Raw genomic sequence first — 18,390 nt, 5'->3', positions numbered from 1 at the left:
TATGATTCCATTTATAAGAAATATCCAGGAAAGGCTAATCTATAGAGATAGAAAGTAGGTTAGGACATTTAAAATGGGTCAATTTTATGGCATATAAAATTATAACTCAAAAAAGGTTTAAAAACAAACAAATGAAAAAGGATTGTGCCTCTTTGTAAAGATACAGTTAAAAACCATTAAATCTGGCTGGGCATGGTGGCTCATGCCTGTAGTCCCAGCACTTTGGGAGGCCGAAGCGGGTGGATCACGAGGTCAGGAGATCAAGACCATCCTGGTTAACATGGTGAAACCCCATCTCTACTAAAAAATACAAAAAAGTTGGCCAGGCGTGGTGGCGGTCGCCTGTAGTCCCAGCTACTCGGGAGGTTGAGGAAGGAAAATGGCATGCCTCAACCTCCCAAGTAGCTCGAGTAGCTACTACTCGAGGGAGGCAGAGCCTGCAGTGAGCCAAGATCATGCCACTGCACTCCAGCCTGGGCGACAGAGCAAGACTCCATCTCAAAAAAAAAAAAAACATTAAATCTGAGTAACTTTGCTATTCTCATCTCCCAACGGTCAGAAGTGGTGGTGAAACTTACCCAGAGACTGCTCCAAGTGGCCATACTCCCCACTCCTGGAACTAGTTGTATGGGCCAAGGCACGTGAGAGAATAAAACATTGATTCTCACCACTCTTTTTCCTCTGTGTAAGAATCACTGGGGGAGAGGTGAGGCTTCTTAAATGCAGGTTCCTGGGCCCCACTCTCAGCAATACTGATGTAGTAGTTCTAGGTATTCCCAGGAATCTGCCTTTTTAAGAAGCACTCTTCAGAGTACAAGGGCCCACACTTTGAGAATTACTGTAACAGAGGTGTGCAGGAATGTGGTGGGAGCACATGGGAAGGGGAGCTCAAGAAAGGTAGACATGCAACTGAGCCCTGGGAAGTAGAGAGGCTACCAAAGTTATGATAAGAACCAAATTAAGTCTCAAAGATGAGAGGATGGTATTCAGAAGAAGAAAAATAAGTAAAGGCATCCCAGCGCCTATGCCTCACATATGCAAAGGCATGGAAGCATGAATGACGAGTAAATATAATTGAACATTCATTATGCACCAGGAGCTATCTAACAGAGCATGAGAAACAAGGGATTGATGAGTAGGTAGAAGGGGTGGTAGTGAGGGCTGGGAGGGGAGTTGGGAATAAAGTGACAGCAAGTTGAAGAAGATCTAAGGGAAGTTTAGATTAGGCAAGATTTGAGAAAAGATTAAATGGTTGGGGTTTGGAGGGAAAGGGAGAAGCTAGGATATCTTAGATGTTTTGCTTCAGGGAAGGTGGTGCCAATCAAAATAGAGATAGGGAGTAGAGGTGCCCAGGGCAGAGGAGTTCAGAGTTAGAGGATCTGCATTTGAAGTGCCTACAGTTGGCAGTTACGAGTAGGGACCTAAAGCTCAGGGGCCTTCTGGAAATATGTCGTAAGTATTAGCTACCCAATGATAATACATGCCTCAGGATTCTTGGGAAGGTGAAAGGAGACCATGAAGTGAACTTTGCAACTACAAAGTGATGCCTACATATCATTATTATAATTTCCCTCTGAATGGTCCATAGCACTCATCGCTGCGATCTGTACCCAGTGAGTGCTCAATCCCTGAGTTATCGTGGCAAGTGTTACTACCTCTTCTATCTTCCAGACACAATGACAGTAACATCTCACACATCACACTTCCTTTTTTTTTGAGACAGAGTCTCACTGTGTCACTCAGGCTGAGTGGAGTGCAGTGGCATGATCTCGGCTCACCACAACCTCTGCTTCCTGGGTTCAAGTGATTCTTCTGCCCCAGCCTTCTGAGTAGCTGGGATTATAGGTGCCCACCACCATACCCAGCGAATTTTTGTATTTTTAGTAGAGATGGGGTTTCACCATGTTGGCCAGGCTGGTCTCGAACGCCTGACCTCAGGTGATCCACCCGCCTCAGCCTCCTAAAGTGCTGGGATTACAGGTGTGAGCCACCACGCACGGCCTCACACACCACACTTCTCAAACCACACCACAGAACAAGCACACTGCAAAATCACCGCAGACTGCAAGCAGGGGGATATCAAAGCACCATGGACTGAAAGCATAAAAGAGGCTATCATAGGGCCGAGTGCGGTTGCTTACGCCTGTAATCCCAGCACTTGGGGAGGCCGACGCTGGCGGATCACAAGGTCAGGAGATCGAGACCGTCCTGGCTAACATGGTGAAACCCCGTCTCTACTAAAAATACAAAAAATTAGCTGGGCGTGGTGGCAGGTGCCTATAGTCCCAGCTACTCGAGCTACTCGGGAGGCTGAGGCTGCAGAATGGCATGAACCCGGGAGGCAGAGCTTGCAGTGAGCAGAGATCGCTCCACTGCACCCCAGTGTGGGCGACAGAGTGAGACTCCGTCTCAAAAAAAGAAAAAAAAAAAAAGTAGGCTATCATTTCATATAGTCAGTTACTTCTCATGACTAGAAATGTTTTACTTTATTAAATTCTGTCATTTCAATGTGAAGAATGCCTTGTCTCTCTGTAATGATGAGTGCTATGGTCTGGTTTGTTTGACCTCCTCCAAAACTTATGTTGAAATCTGATCCCCAGGTAGAGCCTAATGGGAGGTGGGAGGCGGGAGGTGTTTGGGTCATGGGGGTGGATCCTTCATGAATGGCTTGGTGCCATTCTCACAATAGTGAGTTCTTGCTCTATTAGTTCCCAAGAGAGCTGGTTGTTAAAAAGAGGTTGGCATCCATTTGTGAGCTGTAAAGTGGCAAGAAAAAAATGAGCCTGGCACCTCTCCCCTCCTCCTGCTTCTTTTCTCGCCGCGTAATCTGCGCATTCCAGCTTCCCTTCAACTCTCACCACAAATGGAAGCAGCCTGAGGCCTTTACCAGAAACAGATGTTTCTTCTACAGCCTGCAGAACTGTGAGCCAAATAAACCTCTTATCTTTGTAAATTAGTCTCAGGTATCCTTTATAGCAATACTAATGGACTTAGACAATGAGTAATAAGGTTTGTTGAAATTCCTTGTAATCTCAAAATTTACCAGCATTCATTGCAATTATATGCAATTAAATAAAAGATTCAGCAACTCTCTTAAAATAAAATGAAAAAAGAAAAGCCCTAAAGATCAGTTCTTAAGTGCTGGGCCAGTTTTATGAATAGAAATTAGCAACAAATCCAAGTGTGATCATTTGACGTAAAATAGAATAGCCAGGTGATCAATTTGGCCCAAGCATTCCTCCAGCCCCCTTTTGCTTCTTCATGTGTCTCTAGCTTCCTGGGTCTACTTTCACACTTGACTTTGATTTTTTTTTTTTTTTTTTTGAGACTGAGTCTTGCTCTGTCACCCAGGCTGGAGTGCAGTGGCAGGATCTCAGCTGACTGCAACCTCCACCTCCCAGGTTCAAGGGATTCTCCTGCCTCAGCCTCCTGAGTCACTGGGATTACAGGCGTGCATCACCACACCCAGCTAAATTTTTATATTTTTTGGTAAAGACGGGGTTTCACCATGTTGGCCAGGTTGGTCTTGAACTCCTGACCTCAAGTGATCCACCTGCCTTGGCCTCCAAAAGTGCTGGGATTACAGGCGTGAGGTAATGCGCCCGGCCATTTTTTTTTTTTCAAGACAGGTTCTCACTCAGTTGCCCAGGCTGGAGTGCAGTGGCACAATCATAACTCACTGCAACCTTGAACTCCTGGGCTCAAGCGATCCTCCTGACTCAGTCTCCCAAAGTGCTGGGATTACAGACATGAGCCACCACACCCAGCTTCAATTTATTATTTCAACACAATCAATCAGGGGTTTCAACTCATGCTGTTGACCAGTAAAAAACTACAGGTTCTTCTTTTTTTGCCCTTTGAAACTGGGAGCCCAAAGTAAAAGGGGAAACAGAGAAAGTGGGTAAAGTGGAAAGAAAAGAATGGTGTGGAAGAAACAGAGGAGAAAAAGGAAACAAGAGAAAGCTTCAAAAAGAGGAAGTGGCTACCAGGGACACTCAAGAAGGAAGAAGCCCACTTCTGCCTCTCTCCAAACTGTGTTCAAAACACAAAAGGCAACTATCTGATTCCAAAAGACAAAACAATAGTACATGAATTGAGAAGAATCAAAATTGAAAAGGGAACCCATTTGGGAGTAAAATGCTGTTTTTCTTTCTCATTTTTTTCTTCTGGGTCGACCTTAAATCAGAATTGGGTGGGGGTGCAGGTAGTGAACACTCCAACAGAAACTCCTCTTTTTGGCCAGAGGAACTGGAAAGGGGGCCCTGGCTAATAGAAGAGTGTGAGGAAAGCCCAGGTTTTGGGTTTTGTTTGCATTTTTCTCTCCCAAGCGTTGCTGTAGTCACAGAACTGTGTGGCAGAACAGTGAGCAGCAGCACAGGCACCTGAAGGTTTTTTCTAAAGAAACCTGGGCCGGGTGAGGTTGCTCACACTTGTAATACCAGCAGTTTGGGAGGCCGAGGCAGGCGGATCATGAAGTCAGGAGTTCCAGACCAACCTGACCAATATGGTAAAACCCCGTCTCTACTAAAAATACAAAAATTAGCCGGGCGTGGTGGCATGGGCCTGTAATCCCAGCTATGCAGGAGGCTGAGGCAGGAGAATTGCTTGAACCCGGGAGGCGGAGGTTGCAGTGAGCCAAGATCGCGCCATTGCACTCCAGCCTGGGCAAAAAGAGCAAAACTCTGCCTCAAAAAAAAAAAAAAAAAAAAAAGAAAAGAAAAAGAAATCTGGGCTTACTGACAGAAAAGTAGGGGAACAGGGGACCCCGTGGTCCACAGAGTATGGGGAGAATTCCTGGTATTTTATTCCTCTTGCTACTTTGTCCTGAGGATGGCCCCAAGTCTTAGAGAACTGTACTACAGCAGCATAAGCAGCTTAAACTTTAAAAGAAATCCAATCTTTCCAGAAGAACAGGAAAAAAGGATCTTGGGGTAGAGGTGTGTGGCGAGAATCCCAGAGAGACGAGAGCTAAAGAAGGGGATGCCCTGGCTCTGTGTATGAACCGGCACAAGTCCCTGAGCTGTGCATGTGTGGGACGGTCCCAAAGGCTTTGCAAACTGAAGTAGATATAAACCACTGCTCAGGCTGGGTGTGGTCGCTCAAACCTATAATCCCAGCACTTTCAGAGGCTGGGGTAGGGAGATCGCTTGAGCCCAGGAGTTCACGACCAGCCTCGGCAACATAGGGAGACCCCGTCTCTACAAAAAAACTTAAAAATTAGCTGAGTGTGGTGGCGTGAGCCTATAGTCCCAGCTACTTGGGAAGCTGAGACAGGAGTATCACTTGAGCCCAGGAGGTCGAAGCTGTAGTGAGCCAAGGTCGTGCCACTGCCTTCCAGCCTGAGTGACAGAGTGAGACCCTGTTTCAAAAAAACAAAACATTATGCTTTTGTGCTTTAAATAAAAATAAAAATAATAAACAAAACAAAAGAAGAAATCATGACCAAAAACTTCCAAACTTGGTGAAAGCTATACATTTACAGATCCAAATAGAGTAGTTGCCCTTTGCCCAGTTTCACTTTCTGTAGTTTCAGTTACCCATGGTCAACCATGGTCCGAATATAGGTGAGCACAGTACAATAAGATATTTTGAGAGAAAGAAAGAGACTCCACATTCACGTAACCTTTATTACGGTATATTGAAATAATGTTCTAGTTTATTATTAGTTATTATTGTTAATCTCTTACTATGCCTAATTTATACATTAAACTTTTTTAAATTTTGAGACGGAGTCTCACTGTCGCCCAGGCTGGAATGCAGTGGTGCAATCTCAGCTCACTGCAACCTCTGCCTCCAGGGTTCACGCGATTCTCCTGCCTCAGCCTCCGAGTGGCTGGGATTACAAGCATCTATACCACACCTGGCTAATTTTTGTATTTTTAGTAGAGTTGGGGTTTTACCACGTTGGCCAGGCTGATCTCAAACTCCTGACCTCAGGTGATCCACCCACCTCAGCCTCCCAAAGTGCTGGGGTTATAGGCGTGCACCACTCTACCCAGCCTTATATATTAAACTTTATCACAGTAGGTATGTATAGGAAAAAACGTGGTCTATATAGGATTTGGTACTATCCATGCTTTCAGGCATCAACAGGGGGTCTTAGAACGTATCCCCCATGGGTAAGGGGGGAATACTGTAGTGCTGTCTGTCTGTTATACACACACACTCATACAATACCTTCTGGTGAGTGCCTCCAAAGAGGAGAACAATAACGATGAATAAAGATATAACTGCCTACAAAGAAATAAATAAAATGTAATGGCTGTTATCCTCTTTTGAGAGGTGTCATAAGTACTTAGACCTTTAATTTTTTTTTTTTTTTTTTTTTGAGATGGAGTCTCACACTGTCACCCACGCTGGAGTGCAGTGGCGCGATCTTGGTTCACTGCAACCTCCATCTCCCAGGTTCTAGAAATTCTCCTGCCTCAGCCTCCCAAGTAACTGGGATTACAGGTGCGTGCCACCAAGCCCAGCTAATTTTTTTGTTTTTTGGTTTTGGTTTTTTTTTGAGATGGAGTTTTGCTCTGTCGCCCAGGCTGGAGTGCAGTGGTGCCATCTGGGCTAACTGCAAGCTCTGCCTCCCGGGTTCACACCATTCTCCTGCCTCAGCCTCCCGAGTAGCTGGGACTATAGGCACTCGCCACCACGCCCAGCTATTTTTTTGTATTTTCAGTAGAGACGGGGTTTCACCGTGTTAGCCAGGATGGTCTCCATCTCCTGACCTCATGATCCACCCGCCTTGGCCTCCCAAAGTGCTGGGATTACAGGCATGAGCCACCGCACCCGGCCATTTTTTGTATTTTTAACAGAGTTGGAGTTTCACTATGTTGGCCAGGCTGGTCTTGAACGCCTGACCTCGTGATCCACCCACCTCGGCCTCTCAAAGTGCTGGGATTACAGGTGTGAGCCACCGTGCCCGGCCAAGACCTTTAATTCTTAAATGTCTTCCTTAGGGACATCCAGTAAAACAAGGAGTCACTAGAACTATGTCAATTAATGAATTGGTTCATTTACCAATACTGAGCTAGAAAGCTTTTGCCACAATTACTGACCCTTGGTTTTTGGTCAGAAAATAGCAGCAGGGTGAGCTACAACAGGAGTCTTCAATTTTTTTACTTGTATATACCCTAAAAGAATTTTGTAAAAGCCTCTTGCACATTTTTAGATTGGCATATAGAAATTGTCACCAAAATGTGAATAGTCACAAAGAATGTAACTTCCAACACTGTGTAAATATGGACATATAAAACTATCTCATATGTCCAGTGAAATTCATTCTTACTCATTTTAAAAGAATACTGGAACAGGCTGCTCTTTAATAGTCACAAATTTTGCATAATTCCATTTTCTCCTTGAACTTATATTTCCACGCTTCTTGCCCTACAGAAGTTTATCCTAATTTTACATATTTTATGCTTTAGTCTATTTTACTCATTAGCCTACCATACTTTTCTGCATCAAAAACATTATTTAAATTTAAATTCTAATTCAATGGTCAAAACATTTTTTAAAAAAAGCTATTCTGATACCATTGTTACTATTAGTAGGATGTGACTTAGAAAACAACACAAATATTACAAATTTTGACAATAATTACTAAAAGTAAATAAAAAGCAACTTTACTGGAAATCTCTCTCTTTTGAACACCTTTATTTTTCATTACTTTATGGATATGTGGATGTGTATACTTATTAAAGTGAGTCAAGGTGGCTAGGCGCAGTGGCTCACGCCAGTAATCCCAGCACTTTGGGAGGCCAAGGCGGGCGGATCACCTGAGGTCAGGAGTTTGAGACCAGCCTGGCCAACATGGTGAAACCCCATCTCTACTAAAAGTACAAAAAAATTAGCTGGGCATGGTGGCTCGCACCTGTAGTCCCAGCCAGCCAGGAGGCTGATGCATGAGAATCACTTAAATCCAGGAGGCAGAGGTTGCAGTGAGCCAAGATCGTTCCATTGCACTCCAGCCTGGGCGACAGAGCAAGACTCCATCTCAATAAAAAATAAAATAAAATAAAAATAAATAAAATGAGTCAAGGTTGAGCATCAATTTAATTCTTATATTTTGTTTTTATCAATGTAATGCTGGGAAACTAATGAGGAGATGGAAATGGGAGGAATTTTGTTATAGAAATGTCACTTGATTTTTTGAACTCCAACATCACATGGTAGTGAAATATCAAAACTTATTTTAATTGTCAGTGTAAGGAAAAATTGAGAAGACAAATTTCATGAGTACCCTAATACTTATTCATCTGGGTCATCTCAGTCATCCATTGCATTTGACTAAGCTATTTTATAACTCTGTAGAGATACAAGTTAACTTGCAGAAAACTGACAGTAAAGCAAGTCATACAGACATGCAAATAAACTTTATCCTGTAGAAGTCCAATCACCTTCCCTCTCCCATTGTGGAAGAAGCCAGTTTTATATGTATTAAGCAAATTCATTCCAGCATTCTTATAAATGATCTCCTTTAAACTGACTGCAAACCCTTTCTGGCTCTCTCATTTTTTAAATAAGTTTGAAAATGTCTATTTTTTATTTGTATGAGAGTGAAAATTTCATTCTCTTTTAGAGTTTATCCTTTAATATCAGTTTACTATTTGATTAGATTGGGCTTCACTTTTTGTTTTTTAAGATAGATTTAGAAAACCCATGATTTGCAAAAGGGTCTCTGTGCAGGCATTAGAGTCATTTGCTTTCTCACCCCTGAAACAAAATTTATATTCAGAAATTTCCCCCCTTTTTGTCCTCCCCATCCCCTAGAGTTTTACATCCTTGGACAAAGCAATTTACTAAAATGGGTTAGACATAAACCGTTCAGTAAAATGGATTAGGAAAATGGGGTAGACATATGCTTTTCACAAGGAAAGCGAGAGGAAGGTGATTACAGAAAAGCAGATGGGAAAGAGAACTTGTGTCCCCATTTCAGGTCCATTCTCATCAAGATTAGTCTTAGGAAAAAGCACATACGGAAGAGGAGGATTTGGACCTTTATATTCTCAAAGCACCTGTGCACATGCACCTTTGGCAAGCCTTTGCATATAGTAAATGCACACAGTTTAAAGATTGCTGAACCAAAATAAGAAGCATAAAAATGAGTTCCATCCCCAATTATATATTATATAGAGACTCACACTACTAACAAGCCTCTTTTTAAAGTTTTCAATTACTGAAGACTTTGAATTGATAATTGTCCACCTTTCATTCAGAAAGAGGCATTGAGGGGAGTGAATTCCTAAAGAAGAGAGAGGGTGTTCTGAAGCAAGATGGAAGGAGGGGGAGTGAAGGGTTGTCTACAGTGAGAACTTTGAACACAGAGAGGAGTACTAAGAAACAGAGAAGAAATTCAAATGGAGGAGAAATAAAAATGTAAACTTAAAAAAAATTGCCTAAATAATTGTGGATCTGCATTGTACCCTGAAAATCTCTAGCCACAACTTCTAGCATGACTGACGAGAGAAAGACTATCTGCATTTAGCCTACCTCATGTCAAGTAACCAATTAGTTGAACCTGTCCATCAATCAACCTAACTCATTAGGCCAGACATTTGGTTTTCCTGCCACTGGAGAGGGGTGAGTAGCAATACCAGGACAGTATACATTCGATGGAAAAATCACACTTATATCATATTGATCTATGACTTGCACAGTTTGGGTAATACATAGGTTACTATGTTAGTTCCTTTCAGGCTGCTATAACAAAACACCACAGACTGGATAGCTTATAAACAACAGAAATTTATTTCTCACAGTTCTGGAGGTTGGGAAGTCCAAGATCAAGGCAGATCAAGGCCCACTTTCTGGCTCATAGATGGCACTTTCTTGCTGTGTCCTTACTTGGCAAAAGGAACAAAGGATCTCTCTTGGTTCTCTTTCATAAGGGCACTAATCCATTCATGAGTGCTCTGCCCCATGACCTATTCACCTCCCAACGCCTTCCACTCCTAATACCATCACAATGGCAGTGAGGATTTTGACATATGAATTTTGGGCGGACACAAACATTCAGACCACAGCAGCTTCGAAACTAAGATTACAAATGGATGCCTCCAACTCCGGTATATCACACTATAACCAGACCGAACTATACATGCACCACCTGGAAGCCTATTTTACCTGGTTCTGAAAAATCTGATCATCTCATTTTCTTAGTGTGGTCCAATTTAACTGTTCTTGTTGCCTTAGGATAAAATAATTCATTTTCATAAGAATCCAGTGATTCTTTTTTTTTTTTTTTGAGACAGAGTCTCACTCTGTTGCCCAGGCTGCAGTGCAATGGCGCGATCTCGGCTCACTGCAAGCTCTGCCTCCTGGGTTCATGCCATTCTCCTGCCTCAGCCTCCCAAGTAGCTGGGACTACAGCCACCTGCCACCACAACTGGCTAATTTTTTTTTGTATTTTTAGTAGAGACAGGGTTTCACCATGTTAGCCAGGATGGTCTCGATCTCCTGACCTTGTGATCTGCCCACCTCAGCCTCCCAAAGTGCTGGGATTACAGGCATGAGCCACTGTGCCCAGCCAAGAATCCAGTGATTCTTCTCTGACTAAAACTAAATAGAAACAAAGTAGGAAATGATGACAATCATCCGAATAGATCCTTCGAGACTTATGTTTACAGCTTAAGTGTCATCTTCTATTCATTCTGTCTTCCTTCACTGATCTTCATTTTTGCATCCCCAGATGCTAGGGATATAGCAGTCACTCAACAAAGGGGGAGTAAGTCAACCAATGGATCCCAGAATTTCTCTGGAGTTCCAAATGGAATGATGCAAAGTAACAGAGGTTATTTTCTCATTAAACTGTGCACAATAATAGGACAACAAAGCTGTCTATGTACTACAGGTGTGTTTTGTTTGTATGTGTGTGTGTGTGTGTGTGTGTTGTAAGATGGAGTCTCACTCTGTTGCCCACACTGGAATGCAGTGGCATGATCTCGGCTCACTGCAACCTCCGCCTCCCGGGTTCAAGCGATTCTCCTGCCTCAGCCTCCCAAGTAGCTGGGACTATAGGCACATGCCACCATGCCCAGCTAATTTTTTTTTTTTTGTATTTTTAATAGAGATGGGGTTTCACCACGTTAGCCAGCATGGTCTCAATCTCCTGACGTTGTGATCACCTGCCTTGGCCTCCCAAAGTGCTGGGATTAGAGGCGTGAGCCACCATGCCCAGCCACTACAGGTCTGTCTTTGGTGTCTCCAGCATCTTAACTTCTCCAGGAACCATCTTCCTCTTCAGAACTGCCATTTAGCTTACCTCCCTTCTATGTTCAGCCTCTTGGAACCCTCCTTCAGCCCCTCAGAACACCCCTTCCCATCAAAACAAAAGAGATTTTAGATCAGACTTCTATATTGCAGAATGGCCTTTACATTCTGAAAAGCTGAGGGCTAACAGGAACATCAAAGGTTATTTACTTCCTCCATGTATCAGGTAAATGTGAAATTTTAAGAATTAGGGGCTAGTGCACCTTCTGCAGGTGGCTAAGTGTTCAATGAGAAGCCAGGATTATTAGATGCCTAATTAACTAGACGGGGCAGATGAAGACCCCATTCATAATAGTCGTAATTTCTTCTTCTGGTTTTAGACAACGTCCTATGTCCTTTTCTGTATAGGGCTGTATACTGAAAGGGAAACAATCGCTTCACATAATTTCTTAGTGAAAGAAGCCATTTTTTTTCCTAAAGTGGGAAAAGTGTCTACTAAAGACAGAAACAAAACAAAACAAGATGGAATTCCCCCGGATATAAAAGCTCATTTAGGCCGGGCGTGGTGGCTCATCCCTATAATCCCAGCACTTTGGGAGACCGAGGCAGGTGCATTACCTGAGGTCAGGAGTTCAAGACCAGCCTGGCCAACATGACAAAACCCTGCCTCTACTAAAAACATAAAAATTAGCTGGGTGGGGTGGCACGCGCCTGTAATCCCAGCACTGGGAAGGCTGAGGCACGAGAATCACTTGAACCCGGGAGGCGGAGGTTGCAGCGAGCCGAGATGGCGCCACTGCACTCCAGCCTGGGTGATAGAGCAAGACTCTGTCTCAAAAACAAACAAACAAAGCTCACGTAGCAAAAGGACAAATATTGTATAAGGTACTTAGAACAGGCACATTCAGGGACAGAAAGTAGAATGGTGGTTGCCATGGATTGTGGAAGAGGAGAATCCAGAGTTATATTTAGTGGGTACAAAGTTTCAGTTTCAGATGATGAAAAAGTTCTGGAGATGGACAATAGTAATGGTTACACAACAGTGAGAACGAGCTTAATGTCACTGAATAGTATGCTCAAAAATGTTTAAAATCCGACCAGGCGCAGTGGCTTACGCATGTAATTCCAGCACTTTGGGAGGCTGAGGCGGGCAGATCATGAGGTCAGGAGATTGAGACCATCCTGACTAACACGGTGAAATCCCGTCTCTACTAAAAATACAAAAAATTAGCCGGTCATGGTGGTGGGCACCTGTAGTCCCAGCTACTTGGGAGGCTGAGGCAGGAGAATGGCCTGAACCCAGGAGGCAGAGCTTGCAGTGAGAGGAGATCGCGCCACTGCACTCCAGCCTGGGCGACAGAGCAAGACTCTATCTCAAAAAAAAAAAAAGTTTAAAATCATAAATTTTATATATATCTTAAAATAGTAAAAGTAATTTTAAAATTCCTCATAATGGTTTGTTCTGACTTTAAGGTGCTTTCCCCCTTCTAAGTTCAAGGAGAAATATCCTGAATGAACGGCAAAAGCTCACTGCCTAAGTCAACGACAGATCTAGATCTGCCCAAGGTTCATTGTTATCAGATTTACCTAACTAAATCATATCGGAAATACTAGACCACCCAGCAGGATATACAATACGAGGCAACTTTTAATGAGGTTTAGTAACCACTCATGTACTTTGATTAAAGTAATGTTCCTTTGATGTAATGATAAAGTTGTCCTCCCTCCCATCCTAAACCCAGGTGATATAAGGAGATGAAGATGTCCGTGAGTGACTGGGTTAAAAGGCTCTGCTGTGAAATTCAGTTGCGAAATTTTAGATTTTCCACACTTCTTAAAACGTTGGGAAATACACTTACAACTAGAATGTAAATAGGATGAGAAGTCAGAATGTCAGATCTAATCATTTTATCTTGGTTTGGGGAAATGAGTAAGTGGTTACATGCCATCAATGTGTGAGTCAAAGGAGAATCAGGTTCTTTTTTTTTTTTTTCCCATTAAAATACATGGCACATTCACAGTGAAGAACTCTCGCACATGTGTGCCAAGACACATGGAAAAAAGTCTTCAAAGCAGCATTCTTTGTAATAGCAAAACATGGGAACCAACCCAAATGCCTGTCAACGAGAACGGTGAAATAAATCATGGAATATTTGCCAAGAAATATTACATACCTACATGCAACAACGTGGGTAATTCTTTTTTTTTTTTTTTTTTTTTGATATGGAGTCTCGCTCTGTCACCCAGGCTGGAGTGCAGTGGCGCGATCTTGGCTCACTGCAAGCTCCGCCTCCCGGGTTCACGCCATTCTCCTGCCTCAGCCTCCCGAGTAGCTGGCACTATAGGTGCCCGCCACCATGCCCGGCTAATTTTTTGTATTTTTTAGTAGAGACGGTGTTTCACCACGTTAGCCAGGATGGTCTCGATCTCCTGACCTCGTGATGCGCCCGCCTCGGCCTCCCAAATGTTGGGATTACAGGCGTGAGTCACCACGCTCAGCCCAATGTGGGTAATTCTTAATGACCTAATGTTAAATTTTAAGAATGCGAGATTAGGCTGGGTGCGGTGGCTGACGCCTGCAATCCCAGTACTTTGGGAGGCCAAGAAGGGCAGATTACCTGAGGTCAGGAGTTTGAGACCAGCCTGGACAACGTGGTGAAATCCCTTCTCTACTAAAAATACAAAAATTAGCCAGGCATGGTGGCCCGCGCCTGTAATCCCAGCTACTCAGGAGGCTGAGGCGGGAGCATCTCTTGAACACGAGAGGCGGAGGTTGTAGTGAGCTGAGACTGTGCACTCCATTCCAGCCTGGGTGACAGAGAGAGACTCCATCTCAAAAGAGAATGCGAGATTATAAATACCTTTTTTCATAAATCAAAAAACAGACCTAAACACTATTGTTTTGGAATACATACACATGTGATAAAACTGTTTTACAATAAACCAGGGAATGATTAACACAAAATTCAGGGTTGGGAGGGACATGAGAGCAGGCACAGAGGAAAAACACAAAGATGCAACTGGATGCTAACAATCTAGTACTTTTTCCCCTAGTTTTCTGTTTATTTTCTTTAACAATTTTATTGAGATGTAATTCACATACCACACAATTCACCCATTAAAGGTGTACAACTCAATGGTTTTTAGTGTATTCACAGATACGTGCGACTATCACTACAGTCGATTAGAGGATATATTCATGTTTCAGCTCAAAAAGAAACCCTGTGACCTTTATCTATCACTTACCTACCCAACCCACCTACAGCCCCTTCGGCCCTAAGCAACAAAAAATCTACTTTCTAGCTCTATACATTTCCTTGGTCTGGACATTTTCAAATGAATAGATCATACAGTATGTGATATTTTGACTGGCTTCTTTCACTTAGCATAATGTTTTCAAGATTCATCCACGTTGTAGCATGTATCAGTACTCCACTCCTTTTTATGGCCAAATAATATCTCACTGTATGGATATACCACCTTTTATTTATCCACTCATCAACTGATAGTCATTTGGTTTGTTTCCACCTCTTGGTTATTATAAATGGTGTTGCTGTCAACATCTGTGTAGAGGTTTTTTTGTGAGCACATGTTTTCATTTCTCTTGGACATATATTTACAATGGAATTGCCAGGTCATATGGTAACACTATGTTTAATTTGAAGAACTGCCAAACTTTTCCAAAGTGAGGGCACCATCTTATATTCCCATCGGCGGTGTACAAAGGTTCCAGTTCCTCCACATCCTCACCAGTATTTGTTATTACCTGACTTTTTGATTATAGCCATGCTAGTGAGTATAAAGTGGTATCCCATCGTGGTTTTGATTTGCATTTCTCTGATGAATAATGATGTTGAGTATCTTTTCATGGGTTTATAGGCCATTTGTATATCTTCTTTGGAGACAGCTATTCAGATCCTTTGCCCATTTTTAAATTGGATTATTTTTCTTTTTATTATTGAGTTGTAAGAATTCTTTATATGTTGTGGATACAAGTCCCTTATCAGATACATGATTCCTAAATATTTCCTCCCATTCTATGAGCTATCTTTTCACAACTATCTAGTTCTTAAGCCCTAGTTTATAAACCTAGTGATGAGTTCACAGGTGTTCGGTTGAATATAATGTTCATAACTTACCTAGACTTAGCATATTATTTTTACATATAAAATGTTACATAATAAATTAAAAACAAAACAAAACCTCATGCATAAAGATGTTAGGAAATATTCAAAACAAAACAAAACTCCGTAATGCTCAAAATAAGTTAATGCTTTTCTGGAGGGTATTTAACTTAACTACCAAGGTATAACAGGCACTCAAGAGAATGTGGCCCATTAATCCTTTCAATAGACTCCTCTCCAGATTCTAGCACAGAATCAATCAGTGGGAGTAGCAAACTACTACTAGAAGGACAAATCCATTCCCTTCTCTCTTACTCTTGTGTTTTCTGCTCCTCCCTCAAGCTAAGAATAGTTTTTACATTTTTTAATGCCTGGAAAAAAAACAGAATAATATTTTGTTACTGGTGAAAAGTTCAACGTCTGTAAATAAAGTAAAACACAAACATACCATTCCTTTAGGTATTGTCTTTAGCTGCTTTCAAACTATCACCGTGGAACTGAGTAGTTGCTAAGGAGACCATACGGCCTGCAAAACCTACATGTTTACTATCTAGCTCTTAACTCAAAGGTTTACCAAACCCTACCCTGTATCAACAAATTAAATTACTTCTCACATTAACGATGGGGAACAAAAACTTACTTCCTACTAGCAAAAACCACCTTGATAATCACCTTTCTGATTTCTCATGGTCAACTTCTTTTTCTCTTTATCCTTAAGAAGTATTTATATGACATTTTGATTGTAATGTTATTAAGAATTTTTTAAATTTCGGGATTCATGGAGAAGTCGCCTTTCCTTGCAAAATATGCAGTATATTCAAGAAGTCATGCTCCATCTACACTTAAGGTACTGAATTAACTATTTCACACACTTTCATTGTCTATCCATTACATGCTGTGAGCCAAATACTGTTTGGTGCTGTAGGAACTACCAAACAACCCATCCTTGCTCTCAAGAGGCTTGCAGTCTAATTAGACTCTAGTAACTATAAATCCAATTCTCTAAAGTTCACTCTACCGTTGTAATTTTACACTAAGTGGGCTTAGATAGTTTGCCAAGAATTCTGAGGAACATTGCTTAAATGAAATCTACAGAAGCAGTAAGGAAATAGGAGTACTCAGTAAACTACAGTGCTCAAGTCCCAGAAGCTTCTGCATTTCCACGACTATAAAACCAAAGGTCCTAGATGTTTTTACCAAGTGTTCATCTCCACTCTGGCTGTTTGGACCTAGTCCTGGTTCAATTTCCTAAATGCAGTCACCCATACATACTCATTTTTAAGAATGCATCCATTCAAATATTGCTACAACTTGCAGCGAACACTACTCTGATGAGAATAAAGAAAAGGCCATCTGCAGGTTGATTTCTGGCCCTAAAAGTGATGATAGGGCGGCTACTTCCACGAACACCCCTCTACCCAAAGCAGTCAGAGAGCCAGCGGCGGGTGTCGTTTTTCCGAGCCGTTCCCCCAGTCTCAGTTGCCTCTGCATTTTTTAGAAGTGACTCATCTCCTCAAGTCAGGTTCTGCAGCGGGGGAAGCCAGGTCTGTTTCTTTCCAGCACTTTCTGATCGAGGTGGCTCTGGTCAGAGCCGGCGCAATGACTCCCACCCACACCCCCCTGGAGGACTCACAGCCCGGCGGACGAGACCCCCCAAAGTTAGAGCGGCCAGGCGGGCGGCGGCGCTGGGGTGGGGAGGCCGCGGCCGCCCGCCAACCCCAGGCAGCTCCTGCCCGCACCCCGCCTTCGGAGCGGCCAGGACGCCGGAGCTGGGGAGGCGGGGGCAGGGCGCGCCGCTCCGCTGACCCAGATGGGAGTCCGCCCGCGCCCGCGCCCCGCGCCCCGCGCCCGCGCCGCCTTTATTCCCCTCGCGCTGCCGCCACAGCCGCCGCGTCCCGGCCGCTTCCCCACCCCACCCTCCGGGCGCAACTTGCCAGCGCCCGCCGCCAGGCGCCCCCCGCACCTGCACCCCGACCCCTCCCCGCCTCGCTGGGCCCCGACCGCTGCAGGATTACCTGCTTCGCTGCCCTGGGGTCCCGTCCTCGGCAACGCAAATCCGTGGTCCGCCACTCGCACCCTCCTCCCGCGGCCCTCCCCTTGTCCTCCCCTCTCCCTCCTCCCAGCTGAATAGGAACCGGTGTCAGTCACGCTGCTCCAGGGGAGAGTCGCCGGCAGCTTCCGGAGCTCCAAATACAGACGAGCTGAGGGGGGAGAGGGAGAGCAAAGCCACGCGGGTGGGGAGTGGAAATAAAGGGGAGCAGAGAGGAGAAGGGGGTGGAGGAAAGGAGGGGCAGATGGGCCGTGGGAGAAAAGACAGGGAAATGGGGAAGGCAGAGCCAGGGAACGCCAGCCTGCCTGCCAAGCGCCAGGCTATGCGAGAAATGGATTCGGTGCATGAGGCAGTATTGCAAAGAAGTCTGGAAAGATCCGGAGGCTCCTGGCTGAAGGAGGCACAGATAGGTTGGATCCCCGAAGATTTGTGCAGAGAAATGTGTAATGGATCCTTAGGAATCAAGAGACGGCATGTGTGTCCCCAGACCCGATATGAGGGTAAAGGCTCTGGGAGGAGAAGGGCTAGACAGCTAACGCTTTAGCGAGGCATCAAGACTGGGTGCACTCATACTGCGTGTGATGACATTTTTAAAAAGTATTTTATAAACAGCAACTTTTAAAATGTCCCGATTATTTAAAAATCAGAGTAACCAAACCCGCTCGGCTTCTTAAGATGTGCAGCATATTTGTGGCCACTTCCCCTTTATATATTGATTATAATTATAAAATTGGAGGCTTTTCTCTTAACGTCATTAGAAGGAAAGCATTGATTTTCAATTTTCATCAAAGTTTATTTCAGTCTAAAAAAGTGACTTGAAGCTCTTTATTGAATGAATGCCAGGAAAATAATTGCAGAGAAGAGAAAAAAAGAGGGGAAATGTAACTGATATCTTCTGAAAGTAAAATCTCCAAACAATAAATGTGAGATGAATTTCTTAAATGCCAATATTCTCTGTCGATGTTAAAATTGCACATAAGTTGGTTCTGTACATTATAAGGCTTATTCTGA

The 18,390-nt window shown here is 43.5% G+C and overlaps 1 protein-coding gene across 1 annotated transcript in view; it reads right to left on the bottom strand.

Moving 5' to 3' along the window:
• Nucleotides 1–17,971, bottom strand: part of CAP2 (cyclase associated actin cytoskeleton regulatory protein 2) — a 162,399-nt gene extending 144,428 nt beyond the window's left edge. The window contains exon 1 of the mRNA XM_054492451.2: nucleotides 17,345–17,971. The gene's annotated coding sequence lies outside the window, so the exon portion shown is untranslated. The remainder of the gene's footprint in view (nucleotides 1–17,344) is intronic.
• Between the last annotated feature and the right edge of the window lie 419 nt (nucleotides 17,972–18,390).

Source organism: Pongo pygmaeus, chromosome 5 (genome assembly GCF_028885625.2).
Source record: "Pongo pygmaeus isolate AG05252 chromosome 5, NHGRI_mPonPyg2-v2.0_pri, whole genome shotgun sequence".
NCBI classification, from domain to species: domain Eukaryota; kingdom Metazoa; phylum Chordata; class Mammalia; order Primates; family Hominidae; genus Pongo; species Pongo pygmaeus.
This window is presented reverse-complemented; position numbering and strand designations above follow the sequence as displayed.